The sequence below is a fragment of the Neovison vison genome, chromosome 1 (genome assembly GCF_020171115.1).
Source record: "Neovison vison isolate M4711 chromosome 1, ASM_NN_V1, whole genome shotgun sequence".
Taxonomy (NCBI): Eukaryota; Metazoa; Chordata; class Mammalia; order Carnivora; family Mustelidae; genus Neogale; species Neogale vison.
In genome coordinates, this window is record NC_058091.1 from 43411111 (window position 1) to 43416396 (window position 5286).

The 5286-nt window shown below is 36.9% G+C and overlaps 1 long non-coding RNA gene across 1 annotated transcript; it reads left to right on the forward strand.

The window, feature by feature from the left end:
• Positions 1-318: 318 nt before the first annotated feature.
• Positions 319-4578, forward strand: LOC122904849. Its single transcript, XR_006384275.1, has 2 exons — positions 319-413; positions 4263-4578. It is a non-coding gene; the product is annotated as an uncharacterized LOC122904849 (long non-coding RNA).
• Positions 4579-5286: the final 708 nt, after the last annotated feature.

Sequence of the window (5286 nt, forward strand, 5' to 3'; positions counted from 1 at the left end):
ATGCCTAGGTTAGTGAAGAATTATAGTAGTTTAGTTCCTTATCTAATCTATTAAAATTGTTCCTGGGGTGAAATTTCTAAACCTAATGAACACGTCGTCTCTACTTGACTTGATCTTTGCAGCATTTTACTTTGAGAACAGCAAAAGTCCACATCCTCCTAGGAAAAGTCTGATTCCTCTCTAGTCATGGCAACAACCACCAGAATAGGTTTTAAACTTTTAAATTAATCAATGATAGTCCTATGACTGTGCTAACAAGCAAATTCTAGAGCTTGTTTTAAATGTCTCCAGTTGACCAGTGACATCTCACTTCATTGAAGATGCCTCTGAAAGCCAACCAGTGAGCGACAGACTGACACTTAGGAAGTCCAACAATTGCAGGTGGACATGTTCCAAGGAACATTCTTCAAAAGGTAATGTCAACCCACTCTTACTTCTGTGACCAACATAAAGCCAAATAAACCATCCCCACCAAAATGTATGTAAGATTAGCGATTTGCTTCCTCAGTAAGACTCTACCTGACCAGTAGAACTCTCCTTTACTCAAGAAAGGAAAAATTCAGCTTTGGATTTTTTTGTTTCAGATTTTTTGTTTTCAGGTTTTCAATGATGATTTTATCTTTTAATAGAATTTTAGGACTCAGCCGGGATAAACTGATTCAGACACTCTAGCTGCTTAGATCCCGTGTTTCTACTCAGTCTTTGCTTGCCCCCAACTCTCCTTTGCCCTTCTTAAACCTTGGTGTTCCTTAGGTGGTTTTATCTGTAACCTTAATGAAATTTTTTACTCACCCTCCACTTTTGTGGAGCAGAGAGAGGAAGTGGAATCTGAGAGACTAACCATATCATGTAAAGTAATGAAGGATGTAGCTAAAGGTACTGTTGAAATGATTGCACTGAGCTGAGTATATGTTTCTCTACATTACTTAGTGTGTGGACAGATATAAGGAAAATTAAGACAGTTGTATAGAGGAAAAGAAGTTATGTTTTCTTGACTCATATGAATACAGTGTGATAAATTTGCTATCTCATTAGAGACAGTATTTGAGGAAACGGGGGAAGTTTGGGAATTGGGATAATTTGAGAAATTGCCTAATTATAACAACTGATGTCTTTGCAACTTAAGATCTCAGGGAAAAAAAGTTTAAGAATTTACTTCAAAGACAAAAAATTATGTTTTCAACATATTTATTATCATTTTGAAAATTCTATTCTACTGTACTAAGAACATTTAGCATGAGATCTACCCTCTTACTAAAATTCTAAGTGTACACCACATTACTATTGACCATAGGTACAATGCTGAACAATAGAACTCTAGAGCATGTTCATCTTGCTTAACTGAAACTTTATGCCCTTTGATTAGTAACTCCACATTTCCCTCTCTACTGGCCTGTTTAGCAGTTATATTAATCATAAGTTTTCCCCCAGACAAATACACTCACTCACAGGCACCTTCATCCTTTTGATTTATCACAATCATAGGTGAATTAACTGGAGATGTCCCCTTTGACAGGTCAGAGATATGGGACACAGTTTTGACTATAGTGTCAGAGAACCACCTTTGGGTTTATTGTTGACGTTTGTTGTTGTTGTTATAAAAGTCTTGATGATCTTTAGCACCAACAACTTTGGTCTTGAAAGGTGACCTAAGATCATAGTATTTACACTACAGTACAGAGAGTTTCAGGATATAACCTGCCTGTCATTGACTTGCTTTACTGGTAGAATTCAGTGCACTTCTCTGTGGAAGAATGCCCTTGATATATAATAAGCGTGTTTAAGTTCCTTTTTCTAACGGTGCCATTTTTTGATAACCTTCCACGTATTTAAACTTCTACCTAATTACAGACTTCCATTTTCCTTCTTCATTGACATCTTAACCTAAACTTAATTTTCCACTTATCTATTATAATATCTATTAAAAATTAAATTGAGCCCTTTGTTATCACATTCTTTATCATACTTATTATCAATTTAATGTTATTTCAAATGACGTTAATAAATTTTTGTTAATATGCCATTAACAAAATTACTATTAATTTCAAAGAAGGGCAAGTGCTGAATATATATTATCTAATAACATAAACTGATTTTTTAAATAAAAATTCTCTTTTATACCCTGTGTATGTTTTATATATAATCTAGAAGATATTGGGCATGAAGCAAAGTTCTAAGCTACTGCTGCCTGGGGATGTTTAATAGTATTATACAGGAAGTATATAAAGTATTGTGCAAGTAGGAGTCTGTTTTTAGTTTGACTTGAAGCTACAGGAGACTTTACTCACTAAACAGGTTTTAAGTTTTCTCCTCTATCATCACAGTGCAAGAAAACAAAACAAAACAAAACAAACAAAAAAATCCCACAATTCTGTAAAGAGAATGCAACTGCCAAAAAGACTCAGAAACAAGGGTGTGCAAATTAGAAAGACTGAGTTACAATACTACAAAATCACTGCTGGGGTTAATAAAAAAAAAATAGTAGGGATTGTTCATGATCAGGAATGCAAACACAGACCTTCTAACTCAGGATTCATTATGGAGCAGACTATGTCTCCTGGACACTGTTTGGAATTTATTTCCAAATATTTAGTGTGGAAGAAGCAAAGGAGATGTCAGAACCCTGGATAGATCCTGTTAAATTGGTTTAATAATGTATGTAATTTGTATACATTTTCGGCTAGGGAGTGTAGGCTTAGTCATCTGAAATTATTTTGAGAAGAATATGAAAAAGAAAGTACAATATTATAAACATAGGCACTCATATCACTTCAAATTGATAAAGTAATTTTCAATAAATTCTTTTATCATTGTCAAAAACCCAATTAGGTATACTTGGGAATTATTGCATATAGACATTTGGACCCTACTTATTATTAGAGACAAGATTCTGTTACAATGGGTAAAATCAAGTGAGTAGATGTTGCTGACAAAGTAATGTTTTGAGTTAATAAGGTTTATTTCTTTCTAGTTCTGATTGGGCTATGGTGCTTAGGACTTAAGAGGGGGAAAATCACCGATGCTATTCTTATGTGCTATGCAGTAGAAAAAAAACCCCAAAAAGTCTTTCAGTGGGCATTTGGGATGATAGAAGTGTGAGGACCCTAAAAGGCAACAGAAGCCAGAGCACTGGAGGCATCTTCTGCTCATTGTTCCATAGTCTTTTACCTTCTAGCTTTCATGGAAGGGATCCAGGACTCACTGAAATTTCAAAGATCAAGGAGATTTGTGTTATTCATAAGAGTTTCATAATGTCCTTATATAAACTCAAAGCAAACAAACTAATATAAAGCTTTAGTTGGTTATCCATTTTTTTCCCCTTTGGACCATGTGTTAGTTTGCTGCTCCCATAACAAAATAATGCAGATTGGGTGGCTTAAATTGGAATTTATTGTTTCATAGTTTTGGAGACTAGGAATCTGAGATGAAGGTGTCAGCAGGATTGGTTTCTTCCTTGGTTTGTAGATAGCCGTCTTCCCCTGGATTTAGGTAGTCTTCTCACTTGATGTCCTAAGGATATCTATGTCCTAATCTTCTCTTTTTATAAGGACACCAGTTGTATAGGATTAGGGCCCACCCTAAAGACCACATTTTAAACTTAATTACCTCTTTATTTTTTTTATTTTTTTTAAAGATTTTATTTATTTATTTGACAGAGAGAGATCACAAGCAGGCAGAGAGGCAGGCAGAGAGAGAGGAGGAAGCAGGCTCCCTGCTGAGCAGAGAGCCCGATGCGGGACTCGATCCCAGGACCCTGAGATCATGACCTGAGCCGAAGGCAGCGGCTTAACCCACTGAGCCACCCAGGTGCCCACCTCTTTATTTTTTTTAAGAGCTGTTTATTATTTGAGAGTAAGAGCTTGAGAGCAAGAAAAGGGGAGGGCAGAGAGTGTGTGTGTCGGGGAGGGGGTAGTGGGCAGAGGGAGAGAATCTCAGGCAGACTCGTGCTAAGCAAAGAGCCTGATGTAGGGCTCCATCTCACAACCCTGAGATCATGAAACCAAGAGAAGGATGCTTAACTGACTGAGGATCAAAAGGATGAAGGTGCCTGTGAGTGAGTGTATTACCTCTTTAGAGATGCTTTCTCCAAATATAGTCACGTTTAGAGTTTGGGGTTAGGGAGTTATGGTTTGAACATACCAATTTTGAGGGTGGAGAGGACACAATTCACCCCATAACAAATCACAGCTCAGCCTGAGATAATCTTTCTAACTCCGAATTTGTGATCTTTCCTTTCCTACTGTTCTGCTATCCTGCCAAAGCTGGTGTATGACAACTCCGGGAGATGAGAGCATCAGCTGGAGGTGATTAACAGAACTAAAGCCCACACCATCCTCATCACCTAGAGGAACGGAACACAAATGAAAAATTGTGATGGTAAATTTTTCAAAAGGGGCTGTAATGAGCAGAGGACACTTTTGACCATTGTTCTCTGCTTTGTGAGCAGCTATCTCATCCGGTTTATGACATTAATAAAGCTGGTGATTGGCATCATCTATTATGGCAGATTCCTGCATATGTACAAGGGTCAACATTCCATATTTAAAAATAAAAGAATGGTGCAGATTTTTTACCTCACGAAATACCTCTGATGAATAAGACCGCGTCAGCATGCTATACTTCTTGGGGATGGTTAATGAGAAATTTGCGAGGCAATGTCTGGGTCTGCTTTCACAGTCACATTCCTAATATGAGCAAAATTCTTTGGTTGAAAAGAAATGGGCAGTACACAAGGGGAAAATGGATTAGCTTGTTTCTTCCTCTATTAGTTTGTTACTCACAACCAGTTGAATCTTGAGGATATTTTTGATTCTGATACCAGCATATTTCATAGCAGTAGAAGGGATAATGAAAAAAAAAGAGCAGTATTTATTTATTTGGTGTCTACTTATGGGTCAAATGGTATATGAAGAATGCAGGGAAATGTAAGTCTCTGGTTCCTCGCTATTCTTCAGACTCAGCATTGACATTCCAGTTTGAAAAACAAGACACACAGAAAGAATTTAAACAACAGTGACAGCCTGAACCACAGCAGATAAGATAATAAATATGTAGTGCTAAATGAGTGGCATAAACACTAAATTTTGTGGAAGAAGAGGTCTTTTCCAGCTGGGTGGGCAAAAGAAGGCTTTAAGAGGAAGAAAAAATTTGAGCTGAATGTACAAGGAAAAAAAAAAAGGGAACGTATAGAAGAAGGAAAAGCTGATCTTGAAGGAGATTATTAGGAGAAATTCTGAGGTTTAGAAGTCATTGAAGTTTTGGGGCAAGAACAATGTGGTGAAATTC